This window comes from Cyprinodon variegatus, unplaced genomic scaffold (genome assembly GCF_000732505.1).
Source record: "Cyprinodon variegatus isolate N-32 unplaced genomic scaffold, C_variegatus-1.0 Scaffold323, whole genome shotgun sequence".
Taxonomy (NCBI): Eukaryota; Metazoa; Chordata; class Actinopteri; order Cyprinodontiformes; family Cyprinodontidae; genus Cyprinodon; species Cyprinodon variegatus.
Genome location: NW_015150776.1, coordinates 5,561 through 22,116, shown reverse-complemented (window position 1 = coordinate 22,116; position 16,556 = coordinate 5,561). Strand labels below are relative to the sequence as shown.

Genomic DNA, 16,556 nt, shown 5'->3' with positions numbered 1-16,556 from the left:
AAAAATATAAACTCTCCTCCTCTATTTCTTCTTTTTTTCTTACTTAAGCACAGGAGCAATTTGAAACCCTCCATACTCTGACAGTAAAGTATGTGGGACCATGTAATGTCCATGACCAATAATGCAACAGGAATGTGTTGTGAGGAAATCAAGGAATTTGTCATGGGGAGTGAAAGCTGAATGTGTGGCAGGAAACTGATGGACTGTTAAACATGCCTTTACAGTGAAATTGAATTCACTCCCTTGTCTCAAATGGACATTCACACACAAGAGCCATTACATTTTCTAAACTTATATGTCTATACTGTGTGTAATATCCAGTAGTTTAATGTTTAGACGAGTTTAAAAGAATATATTTTCAGTTGTTTCATTTCACATTTTAAACTGCAGTTGTGGAGACCTGGAGCAGGAAGACTAATAAGAGAATGTTGTGGCTTTTACAAAAGTATTGTTCAACAAAGGAGCTGTATTGCATACAAATGCAAAATACGTTGTAACATCATAATATGAATTATAATGTTACTTAAGTGAGGAGCTGCTTTTGGCCTTTTATTATTCCAGCACGACAGGTGGCTGCAGAAAACAATCAGAGTCACAGATGGAGGAAGTGAAGGCTGCATCTGGAGGAAAGGATGGTAAAACGATAACTTGACTACAGCCGCTGGCCTCAGTAATTATGTGTCCTTTTATTTACAAATATGGCTTCTCAGAAGAAGCCATAAAAAATGTGTTTTTGACCAAATAAAACAAAAAACAAATGAAGATCTCGCACATATTTTTTTTAAGTTTACATGCTGTGTTGAGTGTAAAGAATAACACATGTTAAAAGAGTACACATTGTTTTTTGCAATTTTTTGGCACAATTATTTTCAGGGAAGGGAAATAAAAACAAAGGATGTCAAAATGAGAGACAAATAAAAGCTTAAACAAACAAAGTCTAATGTTGAGAAAAGAAAAAGCTGCACTGAGACAGCAAAAGCAACATGGTGACAGAATATAATATGATGCCCATGAGATGACAAGGGAAATAAAAATAAATCAAAACGTGCACCCCTCTAAAGAGCAGAATTGCAGAGAAACAGATGGCGTGTTCAGCTGGTGCTTGGACCCAGGTTTTTTTTTATCCACTACACATTAATTTGTTGGCTGCAGAACTGGGGAGCTTCATGTAGCCGGTTTATGTCTCCTCTCCAACTTTAGATTTGCCAGAGTTGCTTCAAAACAAAAATCTTAGTTTGCCGTGAGACGTAACTGTGAGGGACATGCATCTGTATCTTGTTTTTGTTTGAAATTTTTTCCAGTCTTATGTTTCAACTTCTTGAAATCTTTGTTGAATGGTTCCTTCTCAGAAAAAAAAAATACATCATGTTAAAGACTAAAGCTATCCTTTCACACAAAATAGACATCTGTATATAGCAGGGTTTGCCAAAGTTGGCCCTCCAGGGCCACTATCCTGCAGATTTTTTTGAGGTTTTCTTGCTTCAGCACAGCTGATTTCCATCAATAGCTGATTAACAGGCTTTTGCTGAACTACAATCATCAGAATCCACTGTGCTGAAGCAGGAAAACCTCTGAAACGTGCAGGAAAGTAGCCCTGGACGGCTGCCCTGATATAGACAGACATGAATAATTTGTCACCATAAAAGATTTTGGTCATTTTTTTATTTTTTATTTTTTTACTAAATACAGCCCTTGACTGCATTTCATTAGCTGAGTAAACAAGACAAAAAATTAAAAACAAGTCTAATCAAATTGATTCATTTAAACACAAGATGTAACATATATATATGTCCAATTTTTTGTGTCTGTTATGTTTTTTAAGACATGATATGAATATTTAACAGTTTTTATTCACTTTGCTAGTATACATACTATAGTAGCTTAATCTGGCTATTAAACTGTGGCACCGTCCTTGAGGAAGGCATCAGTTAGGCTTCTGCCGTCAGCAACTCCCATTATAAATCTTATAGTTGAAACTGATTTTTAGTGCTTAGTCCTGTTTCTCTGCCAGGCATTAATATAGGCTCAGCTTTGACTGTGACTAACAGTATCTGCTCTCTTTCATCCTTTTTCAAATGAAAACTGCATGGGAGTTCACCCACTTGACTGTGTCTTGCGTAGACGGAGTAACCTACATCATGGAACTTTGCCACCACTACTTTTTCTAACATGGAAGGTTTTTTTTGAATCGGTGTTTTTACTCTCCTTTTACATGTCTGCTTTTATATCCTCGAAGTTTTTCTTCTGCACTGTTGCTGCATACATGGAATGCTGCAGAGTTAATGACACGATGCAAGTGAATATCTACTGTTGCCACATGCTCATTTGGGGGGGGGGGGATCCTTCTAAGTCAATGACTCGATGAAATCAATAGGGTTTCTATGGATAACAAAACTTTATACAAATCTGTCTTTATGATTTGATTGAATTGTCTCTTTAAAGTGCATGAGATGACGTGTTGTGAATTGGTGCCTCATAAAATACACAGAGTTTAATAAAATGTAATTAAATGTGTCACTGCAGATTCACTGAATGCATGCATTTATTTATAAGAAATACCGTTGCCATACAGGGATTAGCAAAACAAAATTTTTTTGCATTTTTACTTGTGAATTCTTTAGCTTTCCATGGATCTATGACATGGTGACTGGTGGCTGTATGCTACTTGTCATTACAGCTATAGGTGCAAAGAGATGCTGACACCACTCACAGAGAATTGTGCGAGAGATTTTTTTTTTTCTGTCTGCCTACTCCTGACATATACATGATGCACACACACTCAGCAACTTAAGCAGACAGTGATAAAAATTAGAATAAAATAAAATATAAACAACAACCTGCAGCTGCATGCTTGTAGAGAACGACAACATGCCCACAAACACACAAATAAGCATGCCGGCTTAAATTTATGCTCACACATCTGGGATGAGTATGGGATCTCAGGCACCTCGCCAAGGTAAATAGAGGAAACTGCCAGCCATGACATTTTTTGACTTTAAGATAGGCTTTTCAAGGTGACAGCTATCACTTGGTGTTGAAGGAGGTTGCGCATTGGTTCTGTTTAACAATCCCAGCATTGTTGTTTGGAATTCAAGGATGTCGCTGAGTGTGTGTGAAAGCATGCATGTGTGTCAGTCAACCGTATTTAGGAGGAGCAGATGCTGAAGCCTACACTGCCAGGAAAACCTTCTAAAATGATGGCATCAGAAAACTGAACTACTTGTTGGTTGATTCTTATTTATTTTCTGAAGTAATGTAGATTTTGGATGCAATTGCATTACTAATTTATTTTCTAAGGCTATAAATGTGTCCTTGAGACAAACAGCACCTTAAAAAATTGGCACAACTTTGTAAGGAAAAGAAGTTGAGCATTGCCTTTTCATTTGAGTGTTTTCTTTATAGTTCTGGCAATTATGTGAAATTTCATATGAAAAGTCTTTATGAAAGGCCAAAATCCTTTTTCTTTATGAAAAATCATTGTTTTAAGAGCACAATACAGCTAAAGTCATTCAGCTCTACAACCTTTCCTTCATAGTTCCTATTCTAAAATCAGGATTTGTTTTGGCTTTGTTTTTGGATTTGGGTGACAGTGGTGTAGGGTGCAGGAGTTCACCCTGCCACTATAGGGTTGCTGGTTCCTACCCGACTCAGTCTGTCTCTGTTTCATCAATAAGTGTCCTTGGGCCAGTGAAGTGTCTGGCCCAAGGACACTTATTGATGATGTTAGTGTGCCCCATGGGCAGTTGTGGCTGCGATGTAGCTTGCCACCATCAGTGTATGAATATGGGCATAAATGGGTGAAGGTCTGAGAGTAGCATAAAGCGCTTTAGAGTCCCCTGACTTGAAAAGGCACTACAAACATGCATAAACGCCATTTACCATTATGTTTCTACATATGTTAGTCCATCAAAACTTGTGTTTCATGAGGGTTTTGATGTAAAAAAATGACATGCTGTTACATTTTGTACACCATATAATTTAGAAGGCGTGCCTCATGCCCCTTTGTTTTTTAAAATAAAGGTTAGAATAAGTTTCTTTTGCAACAGGACTCAATATGTTGCATTTGGCAAGACCTTACTGTGCATTTTACTCAAAAGGATATGAAATTTACACATTCCATCAAGTAGACACAGTTTTATCAGCTGAAGCTACCAGAAAAAACACTCCTTTTCAGGTAAGATAAGACAGGTAGTCTTTATCAGTGCAGGCAAAGTGTCTGCATAGGGTTGCATTACATTAGGTGGCATCATTATAGGGTTATTGATGATGTGTAAATTTCACACTTAAGCAATGGTAACCTCTTAATGTTTGGTAATAATCTGTGCAAGTCTGTCTAAACTTGTAGTCATATTAATGTGCTACATAAAAATATACAGAGAGGCAATGCTGTGGTTTATTCATGTTCATTTATTTTATCATATATCTTAAGGAGTCTTTGAACATGAACTATAAAAAAAACATTAATGTTACTTATATATTAAAGAAATGTTCATCAGTGCCATCTTGGAAATGTTGCAGTGATTTGTTGTCTTTTATTCAATAAATTATTTGTCTTTGGTCATACTTTGCTTTTTTGTGTGTGGATGGCTATTTTGTACATCTTACTGTACCTCCAATTAACAGAAAGGTAAGTTGGAAAATATCTGCAGTAAAGGGGTACATATGTAGGTTAAAAATAAATAATGAAAATATGAGAATGTGAGGGCGAACTCAGCTTGGCAAAGATTATTCATAATCAAATGTTATTTGTGGAAAATGTTCCAATCAAACAAACAGAAAAATTAAAAAAAACTGTTGATTGCTTCTCACAAAATTTCCAAGACAAGGTAAAACTCTACGTTTTCCCAGTGTGCCTCCATCATATACCCCAAGATATTTCCCCTAGTTCCTCTTTTTATTTTACAGCTGCTCACTCTCCCTATTCCGCGGTTGGAGATTCCCTCCCTCTTTATTTTCTACTTTCCTTTCCTCCGCCTGCAGAGGCTACCCAATAAAGGATGTTGTTAATATCATTAGGCAGACTTCCCCTCCGGCCAAGCGCCCAGCCCACTCCCTTTCAGCCATAATCAAGCGTGCACACTGACTATCAAAGTAGACATTGCTAATAAACTACAACAGTGGACCAGAAAAATACACAAAAGTACGGTCCTTCAGAGAAAATACTGTCGGGTGAGGGCAGTTAAATAAAAGCCTATGCTATGGGTGGATGGGGCTATCGTTCAGGGGGTTTGTCCAGACACCACTAATAAAGTGAACTCCAAAGGCAGGCCTAGTCTAATGCAAATCTCCCACTTAAGTATAACAAATTAATTAAGGCTGAGAGACATGTACATAACTAGACATGGTTAATGAAGTGGGCTTTGAGCAGAGGCAAATGCTGTCAGTTTAGAAGGTTTGAATTAAGTGGAGGAAAGTAAGGGTAGTTGTAGCTTCCAGTTGTGCAGCAGTCATCAGTTGTAAACCGTCCATAAAACTGTGAAGCATATTGTCAGTTGAATAGTTTAAAGTGGCTATCTCCTGACAATTCAAAGCTAAGATAAATAGATTATGACACAAATATTGTGTAAGGGGTTATATGAAAGGGAATACAACATTTAAAGAGGCAAAAGAGGGATGGGATGCTTAATATGTGGGTTTATATTTATTTTTTATTTCTTTATTTTTTCCTACTTGCTTTGATTCTGTTTTATCTTGCTGTATTTTAATCATGTAAAGCACTTTGCATTGTCTTTGTACTGAATTGTGCTATACAAATAAATTTGCCTTGCCTTGCCTTGCCTTATATATATGTAGATATATATTAAAAATCATATTGAGTTTAATATTGGTTTATTATTGTCTCACAACACTGCTCTTTTATTTATTCTGTGTAAAGCTCTTTTCTTCCATGGGTAATTAAAGTGCTCTATTAATAAATCTGGTATGATATGGTATGTTTATGGTGGTTTGGCCTGGCTACAGTTCAAACAATATGTGGATTATATGATAGCGCTCTAATATTTGCTCTTATTGTCATATAGCCTTAAAGATAAAGGCATATTTATGCTATTATTGGACGTGTTCTAATTTTATATCAGTTAATATGGTTGTCTAAAAAATAAACAGTTTTCACTTAAAAAGGCTGCATACAGTATAGTTAGTTTAACACAAAAGCCAAAAGCTTTTCAACAGAAGATGTATAAACCAAATACGTCAATGTATTTTTTTTTTATTTTTTTTTTTTGCTTCCTTTGAGTGTATTTAAAGGAACCTATGCATAATATGTGGTGACTATGGAGTTCCATCTGTCATGCTTTATTTATCGCTTTCCATGTGTACAGTAATGGAAATAGAAGGGGAGATATTGATTAGGGTTTAGACATCAGGCTTTAATAGATTAAAAGCCCTCAGCTCTGAAACAGGCACTCACCCGTTCACATGCACAGTCATGAAGAAAAGCAGCAGTATATGCAGACAATGGAAGTCATATATTTGGACAGGTGTGGACAGAGACGGGCATGAACAATAACACAATTTACAGAATGCAGCTTCATTAATTTGAACAAAAACACTCAACATATAAGAGACATCTTCTTTGCAGACAGCATTGCCCGAGGCAAAACCCCAAGCCTTTCATCAAGCCATACATATTTCATAACTGCGATAGAAAAATATATCTGAAAAAATTCTTAAACCAGAAATGGATTAATGGTCGCTGTTATAAAATAGGCGCCCCATGCTGACTTCCCAACTGATGGAAAATTTATGGATTCCTTGTATGCTGTATTATTAATAATCTGCCTCAGTATAAGATTGATAAACATTTCCTGTGCACAAGTGATGGTGACAGCAGGTCTTTTATTTGAGTAAAATAGACACAAATATTATAATAAATTAGTAGTGTAATGTTTCAGCTGACATAAATAAAGTGTCTCTCTTCAACTCTGTAAAGGACAAAATTAATTTAAGTTGCTTCATTTCAGAAAGAGGGAAATAAAGTCACAGTGTATGTAGATATCTATTTTCACAAGAACATTTTTCAAGTCACTTAAACTTGTCTTAACTCCTTGATTAATATTTCTAAAAGCAAATGGATCTAAGACTGTTTATATGGTCAACATATGTACTTCTATTAAAGTCTCAAACACATCGATTTATGTTTTCACCCGCATTCCCTTAGCTGTTTGAGTTAACGCTCTTGGTATTCATTATTTCTGGTATTCCTCAATTCTACCAGAGTAGGAGCATTCTTTCTTGTAGTAAATCTTATTTTCTCTCCTTTGCCTGACCTCCTATTATCCTCAAAGAGTGATCGCAGTCTGATGATAGCCACAGCTGACCTCTTCTTGTCACACTTCTTAAATTATCAGCCTTTCCCTCAGTTCCAGGGTGATGGTTGCACACTAACTCACTTTCCTCATTTCCCACGTTTCACTAAGAAATGCAATCTGAAAAGAAGTTTTCTTTTCCCTTCATTTCTTCTGCCTTTAGATATGCTTTTGGACAAAAATCGGGAGCATGTTTTACCGCAAAGCGTTTCAAATCATTTGTAATCCCATTTCCTTACACCTTAAAAGAATAGGAAACAGCACATTTAAAGTTACTGGTGAACATAAACTATTTTAAGAGTCTGAACTTAAAATAATCTAAACTGGAGTGCTTAATTGTCTGGGCAAATACATAAAAAAAAGCAGAGGGTGGGAAATCTACAAGGTAACTTAAGGTAATCTCAACTTTGCATGAAGAATAAAACAGGCAAACTGTTCTGACTCTGTCTAAACTAGTCAGTTGTTTTTTTTTTTACTGTCTCACATTGGCCATAAGATAAGGAAATTCCACGCAAAGGAGATAGAAATAGTAAAGATAAATGTTATTGCTTTATTATGACTGTAATAACAGATTAACAATAACAGATTCTTTTTCTATTTTAACTTGATAGTCTTTCTCTTCGTTCTTTAACTATAAAATTTCCATTTTCAATAAACAAGATGGAATAAATTAGTAAGCAAAAGAAATTAAAAGGTAACTAAATTCAAAGGTGCAAAGAAAACATTACTAAGATCCAGAAACACATCAGCTGCATTGCAAGAAATATGGAAACTTCCCTTCGTTCAAGTTTAGTTTACATTTCCCCCTAAGTCTTACATTAATATTGCAAAACAATTCAAAATAAACTTTGTCTTTTAACAAAAAGTAGAACATTATCTCACAATAGCATACAGAACTTGAAGAATTCAAAAGAATTGAATAAAAGGTAAAGATAAATGTCATATTGTGAGGCAGTGGGGTGTTTTTTTGATAAGCTTCTTAATATCTAGTGTTGTGAATATGGCGCTATATAAATAAACTGAATTTAATTGAATTGAATTGAATATGTAATATCTTTAACATTTAGCTAAATATTTTTTGGGAAATTTAAAAAGTAAAACACATATTTCATATGAAAATAAACTTCATAGGAAAAAAAATAACCACAGATGAACTGAAGTCACATTAAATTTTAATCTGTATTACATAGTTGCCTAAAGTACAGTGACAGTTTGAGAAAACGTCTCAATGTTGCAATAACCCTTTACCTAAAAATGTACCATTTTCAACTTTATTTGTAAAGGGCAGCTGCTGCACATAGAACTAAAAAAATAAAAAATTTAAAACACATCCCTCTCCACTAAGGACCTTTCTACACAGAGATGTTTTCTGTGATCAACATGATCTGGCTTCCGCTTCCCTACTGTATGACTTCTTGATAAATTAGCTCATTCATTCAATCATTTAAACAAACTCATAGACAGAGTTTTCTCCTGCTTCTTAATCTAAACTTAAGACACAAATACCATTAATGAACATTTTATAAGCATCTTGGTACTGTGCTGCATTCTCGTTTTTACAAAACAGGCATTGCTTGAGGTGTAGCTAGTTGCACACCATAAACAAGTACAAGTACGGTATTTGGATTAGGTTCACATTTGCAAAATAACTGTATGCATAGGATGCAAATAACTATGAAAAATATAATAATTTAAAATAATTTCTGCTCTTATATTTGGTAATGCTATAAATAATAATGATAAGTAGAATAAAATTGATTGAAAATGTTAACCAAATATGATTAATCTAGTTTTGGCTATCACATTGAATATCATAAGGCACCAATTTCCTTAGAGTTCAAAGATCATTAAAGGTAAAGCTTAGCAAAGCATTTTTTATTTTAAACTTAATAAAATGCAAGTACAAACTGAACCCATATGTGTGGCTTTGTGTGCTCATAAAAGAAAATATTAAAAAACAAACAAAAACATTTACTATGATTGCTTTTAATGTACTTTATTGCAGCGTGTGGGTGCATGTTTGCATCTGTAGTGAGTGGTTAGCTTACTTATAGTCCAGACATCCTGGTGGACAGACAAACAAGAAGTAAAACAAATCATGTATCTACAGTAATTGTCCCTGAATCCTAATGAGTTTCTCCTACAATATATTTCTATATTACATGTATACAACTCTAGGTTGCACCACTGCCTGGAGGCTGTTTTGTTGGATGTTTTCCTCATGGCGCATTCATACTCAAACACACTATATGCTTATATTAGACAAATCTGTTTTATAAACTGAATGGAGCTGAATTTTATTCCTGAATGCAATTACAAGTGTTGGTCTCTAACATATGCAAGAACAGTGTGGGGTAGTTGTTAAGGTTTGTCTTCTTAAGCTAGTGTGTATCAGGTCAAAGGCATAATTTTACAAGAGGCTGAGGGATAAATCATTTTCTCAATTTTTTCTCCTTTTTTTTACCTATTAAAATTGAGGAAGAACATATCAGCACATCTCCTGGACAACAAGAACACATAAGGGTTGAGACAGCTCTGTATAAACAAAACATATATACTTGAAAGTGCAACATATATTTACTTATAATTTGCTTGTAAAATGTGGGGAGAATGGCAGATATAAAGTGAGTTAATATTGAAAATTTTAACTGCACCCGGTAAAATGCATTGAAAATGTTAATTTCAAGTCTTATTGGAGGACAGAAAAGGACCTAATTTATTTTGTAAGATTAAACAATATGTATATTTTGATGGCAAAAATCAAGGACAATGTATTTGCAAAAAAGAGTCCCGCACCATAATATGCTGAAAAAAAGAAAATGCTTCTGTGAGAAATTCATAAAAAACACTTACAGAGTGAAAGAAACATTTTTTTTTTTTGTTACAACAAAACCCAAGAACATCAATCATAATACAGGCACTTAAATGTTTTACTTTTAAACTTAACTTGATTAAAGTTTCCCTTAGCTTTTGAACCTTTTAAAACATATAAACTTAAATTACAGTGGGTAACATATCTTTCAAGGGCTCGTCTAATTGGTCAACATGAAGTGTACTGCCACGTTAAAGTATCTTTGCTGAATGACGCATGCTTCTTTGTTAGGGGTACGCAAGTGATCCAAAACGGTAACTTTTTTGATAAAGGATTAAAGGTTTGCTTGAATAAAAACGTGCAAAATTAATTGGGCATGCAAAAGCTACAGCCTCCAAGTTTTATAGAAGCAGAATACTTCTTATAAACTATATATGTTTTTTTTTTCATCTTTGATTAAAGAAAGTAAAAATAAATTCTCGATTCAATAAAATGAAATCTGTTTTTCACCTTAAGGTTGTCCTGGCCATTTTTAATAGACATTATCTTTAGGAAATGAAAAAATGGCCTTGATTGATAGTGACACCAGTAATAATGCAGATTCCAGAAGCTATTCAGCTGTGTTTCTGTCTCCAAGTAATCTTTTAGGAAAAGGTTTTGATAATTTTTACATTTCACACAAACAGAATAGATACTTTCTATTCTCCTCTGCATGCACCTTATCCACAAAGCGATCTTACCTGCCATCTGCGCGCAGTGTTGCTCTTCTCTCTTACCCTTTCAAAATGAAAGCAAGCAGCAAACACCAAAGCATCATTTAAATAGAGTGATCCCTCCCATTTTGCACCTGTCGTCAATTATTCATTAAATCTTAGTTTTTGTCACCAACTTCATGTGCAGATTTTTCTTTGCACAAGTAATTTAGCCCTCATTTGGGATCTTGGTGGATCATGGCAATATTTTATTGTTATACAGTACATTAAACCATCAGTAATGACACAAGGGGACTGCTTAATTTTTTTATGTTTTCTTCACATTAAAAATGTTTAAATAATTCTGTCTGTGGGGTCCTACAGATAGCTGAAATAATTACAAAGCCTCGCTTTAAGCACTTTCAAGAGCTTAGAGTTTATAGAGGAAGGGTTACAAAGTATATATGTTGGAAATGTGTGTGAGGCAGCCTAATTGGGGCCAAATTTTAACAAATCGTGTCATGTTTTCACACCTTCGGGTGCAGTTAGATGAAAGCACACAGCGAGTGGCATTTCTAACCAAAGACACAGAGAGAATAAGGTAGAAAAAGCGTGGGAGCTGCGCTTCACCAGAGAGGATTGTTGGCTTTTTAATGTCTCTCTGTTTTGAGGCTTTTTCGCATCCAAAGCTCTCACCTGCATTTGTTTCCAGAGAGGCACGTAAAATGTCTCTGTTTTGTGTCCATTTGCAGGAAAATGCGCTCATCAAAGATATCTTGTCATATCAGACCGAAGAAAATATATTGACTTTACCAAAGTGGTGTTTTCAGCCTAAAATGAACATTCACTTATCATTAAAGAAAGGTGAAAGCTAGTGAGGTTAAAGTCAATAAATTGCAAAAAATATTTAAACCAAAGAAGCATTTTTTATTTTTATTTTTTTAATGGAAGTTAATTTGAATTACTTCAGCTATTCAGTCTACATGTAGTACCTTTCTTATTAGTTTAATTCATCCAAGATGGTGAGTGGATATATCATGTTATACTTTATCATTGGTTTCTGAATCATATTATAGACAGAATATTTGGGCAGATGGATGAATTGATGAATTGTACTGTGATGAATTGATATCAATCTTATAAACACCATCATCTTAGTTATAAAGCTAATGGAAAAATATCAAGGCCACTTAAAATCAGTGTCAACATGCTTCACTTAAATCAGATTTGAGATTCCTTTAGCTAAATCCAAACTGATGTTAGAGTAAAATATATTAACTTTTGATCAGAAACAATGCTAGTTAAAGCTCAGTAATCAAAATGACCAAATGGTGCAAAATGGTTCACCCTACACCAGAAAAACCATCCTATCCATTAACCATCCATTAAGACAGACAATTACAGGTCTTCGGTAGTTTCGAAATCACTCGCTTGACAGTGTTTTGCCATTTTGATACTGAGATATTTACTTGGCTTAACATTAGGATGATGTTTAGAGGTTTGTGATCATTAATTTCATTGAAATGCTCCCTGCCAGCTAAATAGAAACTGATGTATGTATGGAAGTATGTATGTATGGATGGATGGTGGATGGACAGACAGACGGATGGATGGATGTATCAATCGATCCATGGACGGCCACATGGATGGATGGTGTATTCTGAAAAAGGTGTTCTGATGTAAGGCTTAGAAACTTTTTTGACCCCATCTATATATCCCTCCATCCCACTTTAACTACCATAGTCTTCAATTTGTTGCCTTTGTCTGTACAAAAGAATTGGATTATGGACTCCCTTCTCCTACTCTGATCAGCCCTGTTCTTAGACGTGTGTTGGGGGATGTTTGTCATATGTACACATTGTCATAAAGGGAGCCTGAAGCTTGTTAGAGCTAATAGGAGGATGGATGCAGCCTGTGTTGCAATCTGGGAGAAAAACACACATTGCAGTTCACAGATCACTGTATGCAAATTTTGGTCCCTCCATGGTAAATTGACATGTGGCAGGAGACAATGGTGGAGCCCACAAGACAACTACTCTATCCACTGTGCCAATAAGGTAAAAATCTGATATGCAACAGAAAGATAAACTGGTTTAAAAGTGTTGTGTATATTTTATTATTGCTTTTCTTCATTTAAGGTCTTGAAAGTCAGTTCCCAAGTCTTTTTTTTTTAAATACTATAATTAAAAAAAAACTTTATTTTGTTTGTTTTCTGGATATTTTTTTCTTTGCATAACAGAAACTTTTGGGATAATAAAAACACAAAACAAAGAAAAGCAAAAACAAATTTAGAATCAATGCCAAAATGTCTAGACTGCTTTTAGCAGTCTGAAAAATCAATATACAGTTTACAGGCATCTTTGTGTGCTGCTTGGTATACAAACATATGGGCACACAGATGCTCCTCATATACCCAGAAGCACATCCATTTTTTTTGGGGGGGGGGGGTCTGTGTTACTCACACTGTATGCATTGCACATGCACACACCTGTCTCATCCCTTTAACTGATGCTTCCAAAGCAGCGCTGGCTGGAGATGCACACCGAGCAATAGATCCAGACTGGAAACACATTCTGCTTGTTTTTCCGGTCACATGCAGTCTGTCACCCTGAGTGCTCTTCTTTCAGCATGTACTTCTATGTGCATTTGGGTTTTTTTTTCTTACTTTTTCACCTTCTGCCGATTCCTCATTACCATCCATTTGCCTGTCCTATGTAATATTCTTCCCAGTGCCACTTTAAAATGTCTCCCTCTCTTCTGCTTGTCTTCCTGTCTGGCTTTCCCTCCCTCCCCGAACTCTTTCTGTCAGTCTTTCTGACAGAAACCACCCTCACCCTCCTCCTTTTCTTTCCCCTGTCCCTTCAACCCTCCTATCAATCCCCCCCGACTCCACCACCAACTAGGCATGAAAACGGTGCTCCATTAGGAGCACTGGGGCTAAGCCCAGTCTGACACACACCGCTTTGATCACCCGTGAGCTGGGCTAAACACCCCACTAAACCCCAAGTCTGAGGAAGGGGAGGTGAGAACGGGGGTGGAGTGGGGTGGGGTGGAGTGGGGTGCATGTTTAGAGAAAAGCAACAGTAGTTGGCGTCAGAGAGAAAAGGGACCAAGGAGATTAAAACTTGTGAACAAGGAAAGGGAAACACTAAGATGTAAATTTAGGGACCTGTTTAACAATACCCTTGCTTTTTTTTCCGTTTTTTTGGGGGGGGAATCTTGTTTCCATCACTACACTCTCTGAACTGTGCCTTCAAACAGTGTTTTTCTCCATCCCTGTTATCAAACGTGCCACATCTGAATACTAATCATTAACAAATCTCTGCAAATGCACAGAAGCTTGAAGAAGATAAGGGAAGCTTCTAATGTGAAAAGAAAGCAAGCTGAGATGGCTGGACATTAGAAACTAAAATGACACTTTTTTTTTTTAATTAAAGTTGCCAATTACAGTTCATTCTAGCAACTTTGTCACTAAGATTTATATCATATCATAAGGATAAAAGTCAGCGCAAGGTTATCCACATTTTGCATTTAAGTAATCGTTTGTGACTCTTTTTCACAACCTGAATTAATGACTTAATATGTTGTCCAACTACCTTTTCAGGGTAGTAGAAAGTGAAAATCAACAAGTAACAGTAGTTGAAGAAGAAAAAGTAACATTTATGAAAGATTTCAATATTAAGACAACAAAAACACCAAACCAGAAATAGTAAAAAGACAAAAAAATTTCAATTTTTTTTCTCCCAAGGAGTGAGGAGAAAAGGGATTTCCGCTCACTGCTAATCAATCAGGCTGTGATAATGGCTCCCATGCCTAGCTGTCGACTGGAAGGGTCAAGGCATCCCGTGACCCAGTGCCCAGGGCCGAGGGGCCAAAGCTTCTCTCAGAATAGCACCCCAGGACGGACTCCCTGGGCTAATTGTCCGAGCCAGTGTCAGCCTTTTCAATGCCCCCCACCCCAGCCCTCCCCTCCTTCCACTTTCTCTGTCATTTCTCTCTCTTTCTTCTCCCCCTCACTCCCTACCCCTCCTGCCCTCCTCACAGCTCCGCAAGCTTCTCCGTTCTAGTCAATCTACACCAACTACATCAGCATGTAAGAGCTAGTTTGTTGAAGAAAAAAAAAAGACCACTTACAGCTTTGGCAACACAGACAAATTGAAAGTGGCTGAAGAGAGGGGAGGGAAGTTAATGCTATTACAGAAACAGGAACGAAGAGTAAGAAACTGGACAGCATGTCAGGGGAAGATCAGAGAAGGAGCAAACAAAACAAAAAAGACTGAACAGTGAGGGAAGAAAGAGAGATAAGAACAATAGAAAGAAATAAAGGATATAGAATACAGAGGGACCTGAGGGACGTGCTTTCGTCTCATTATCCATTGGGCAGGCTATCCACTTCCATCTCGATTGCTATAGGTTTTAGCAAATCTGCCCAACATCATCCTGACAGAGTAGGATTCTGCATCCAGCATGCAAAGGACAGAACACACATGTACAACAAAGCGCAAGAGTCCAAAGCAGACTCTACTCCAGCTCAGTGAAAAGGCATTCCTGTCATTCCAATCGCACACTGCTAATTAACCTCATTAGAGACAACAGACAGAAGGAGAGAGTGATGAGGAGGTAGTCCGGGGTTACTGTAGCAGCACATCTCTGCTGACTTCTATCAGCATTCTATCATCTTCCTTGGATCTCCCCTCACTTCCTTCAATCAAACTCACTTTCCCTCTCAGTCTTTGTCAGGATCTCAGCCAAAAAGTGCTGAAGTGGAGCAAAGTTCCCCCCAAAATAATGCAAGCATTACAAGATGACAATTAAAATGAGTTACTCACAGGGAAGCGTTTGCTTTTTCTGTATTTTCTTTATTTCCTGATCTGTCACTCCTCTTCTCCAGTGGGGAATGGGAGTGTGCTATCCCGGCGAGTGTGTAGTGTCAGTCCGATAAAGGGAAGTTGCCTTCTGCAGGCGTGAGCATGTGTCAGTGTGTGCGTGGAGCAAGACAGAGAGAGCGTATGTGCCTGTCTCTGTGCCTTGCACTGCTCTGACTGAAGGAGTCGATGCTGTTTTAAACAGGCTGCTCTCCCCATGTGACCAGCCCAGCCACAGGCAGGAATACATTACAGAGGCACACACACACACACACACACACTAACTCTCTCTCCCCTTCTTTTCTCTCTCTCTTTCACTCTTAAACATACACACACCATGTCCACATTGCACCCCCTAGCCACCACTGAGGGTAGTGGAGAGAGCAGCCCTCCCAAACAGCACACACACACACACGGACAGATTAAAAATTTGCATAACAGCAGACATTCGAACATATGAAAACCATTGTAGTCAGCTTGTAGTGTATGTAGAACTGTCTTCACATACAAAAAAAAAAAAACATAAAATCAGGGTCAGATTTAGTTTCCAAGTTTATTTGCACAGACAACAAATTCAACCTCAAACTGGTTTACATTTGCACTGTATGACAGCATGTTTGTTTAATGTAAAGAGAACTGAAATAGTTTTTATATATATATATATATATATAAATTGTATATCTATGTGATTTTAGTGTTTTTACCCAGGGGGAAGAGATGACATAAATTGTTAGGCATTCATAGCACATACCGAGCATTTGGATCAACACCTAAAAGTCCAGTTGAGCCTTTATTTTCAAATAAGGCTTATCCAAATGCATTATTTTCTAAATAATGTTGAGAAAGGTAAAAATACCTACATGTCTTGTGCTGTCTTCAT

The 16,556-nt window shown here is 36.6% G+C and overlaps 1 protein-coding gene across 1 annotated transcript in view; it reads right to left on the bottom strand.

The window, feature by feature from the left end:
- Positions 1–15,862, bottom strand: part of LOC107091063 (ciliary neurotrophic factor receptor subunit alpha-like) — a 268,089-nt gene extending 252,227 nt beyond the window's left edge. The window contains exon 1 of the mRNA XM_015384788.1: positions 15,641–15,862. The gene's annotated coding sequence lies outside the window, so the exon portion shown is untranslated. The remainder of the gene's footprint in view (positions 1–15,640) is intronic.
- Positions 15,863–16,556: the final 694 nt, after the last annotated feature.